Here is a 2,096-nt window from a genome sequence, read left to right on the forward strand (position 1 = left end):
TGTGTATAGTCAATTATTACATTTCATTATATCTACACTTTAGAAATGTAAGGCTTCTCAGACCTCAATGTACATAGATACATATTCATGATTCTTTCAAGAACTTGGTGCTGTATAGTATATCTACATCTACTAATAAAAGTTGGAGTTGAAGAAGGTATAAATAGAATAGCAAAAAACATTAGTGATAATTTGTCCCATTGAAAAAACTGTTGATAAATGGATTGAAATATAATTCATTTAGGACATTCACAAGATATTTTTAGATATACCACTGTCAGCTTCCCCTTTATGTTATTTAGCTCAGGAAAATATAGAACAGTCGCTTCCTCAACATGTGGCAGAGTGATCCAGTAGTTATTTTGCCGACTGTCAAGGTAAAGGAACCTTCAGAAACTTGATCCTATTCAGAATGCACAGAGCCCCTGGGGTGACCCACATATTTGATGTTGTCCATCTTGCTTTCCCGCTGAGTCATGGGAGAAGGGTGATTAAAGCATGTGTTTAAAGACAATGTTGAAAATCATTTCGTATTTTGGCTCATTCAAATTTTCTCTGCATGAAGTTTCAGCAGCGATAGCGCCTTCGTATTAGTTGTGCAAACAATTTTTATGCAGAATCATACCAGCCCATCTTCCTAACAGTAAAGCGATCACAGTTGCCCTAATAATGATAAGTTATTGTATCATGTAGACTTGAAGGAAGCTTCTTTAGTAGCTTCTAATACCATCGGGCAATGTATCTTCTTGGGCTACTTAACTGGATAAAAATAGAATTCCTTCTAGAGAATGATATCTGCAACAGCTTAAGCCACAGGATTATTTTGCCCTTTGGCATCTTGTACACTTGGCCCTAATGTACAGGTAGTCCTTGACTCACAACTGTTCATTTAGTGACACTTCAAATGGCACTGAAAAAAGTGATTTATGACCATTTTTCACATGACCATGGTCAGGTGATCAAAATTCAGATGCTTGGCCATTGACTCATATTTATGATGGTTGCAATGTCCTGGGTCATGTGATCAGCTTTTGCAACCTTATGTCCAGCAAAGTCAATGGGGAAGCCAGATTCACTTCACCATGTTACCTAATTACAATGATTCACTTAACTGTTTCAAGAAAGGTTGTAAAATGGGGCAAAACTCACTTAACAAATGTTTCACTTAGCAACATAAATGCTGGGCTCAATTGTGATTGTAACTCAAGGACTACCTGTATTTTTTATAGTAGCAAGGATAGGCATTTCTACTGTGTTTCCTCCTAGGTTGATTCTAGGCTGGATTCATATCTGAGTTGCCCTTAAATTGTGTATATTGTATGGACTGTTGGATCAGTCCAGAAGCCAGTCTAGTCCAATGCTCTGTTCCACAGTGGTCAATATTTATGGGGAACCTTAGAAACAGAAGCATGTTAGCTTCTTTCCTTTTGGGTTACCCAGCAACTAATAGTTTGAGGCATATTGGATTTGATTCAGAAAATAAGCTGGAATGAGCCATTGGGAATACATCTTGCCAACTTTCACATCTAAACAAATATGCTTAGGATTCTTCCTCTTTTGTTAATAATTCCACAATACTTGAGTTCTCATAAGATTTCGTGCCAGTAGCTGTTCTTCCCTGGCTTTCTTTCTGTTTGTGCTTTCCTCTTGTTTGTGCTTCTCAATGAGATAGGATTTTTCAGTTATTTGAACGGGTTGTATAGATACCCAGAGGACAGTGTTATATTTAACACAATGCCTTTTTAAATGTAAATTCCCCTTAACAAGGAGGGCTGTCCCTGAGGCATCCTGATTAAAAGAGCTGCTACAGCAGTAATTACATAGTTCGTCTAAAGAAATAATTTGTAGATGTTATAATTCTGAGATAAAGCCATATCTTTTCTAATTTTAGGTTCTAGTCTTCCCCAACTGCCTGGTTTTCCTACTTTCTTATTTTATTCATACTTCTGTTATTTCTATTTTTATGTTCTTGAAAAGACTCATCTGAAACAAAGATTTGGTCTCATGCTTGAGATAGAAAATTATGCTATTCAACCACCTCTCTACCCTGTATACTGTAAGCTCGTATATATCAATATTACTTAGACTTAAATTAC

This window comes from Natrix helvetica, assembly GCF_964273705.1.
Source record: "Natrix helvetica genome assembly, chromosome: 1".
Classification (NCBI taxonomy): Eukaryota; Metazoa; Chordata; class Lepidosauria; order Squamata; family Natricidae; genus Natrix; species Natrix helvetica.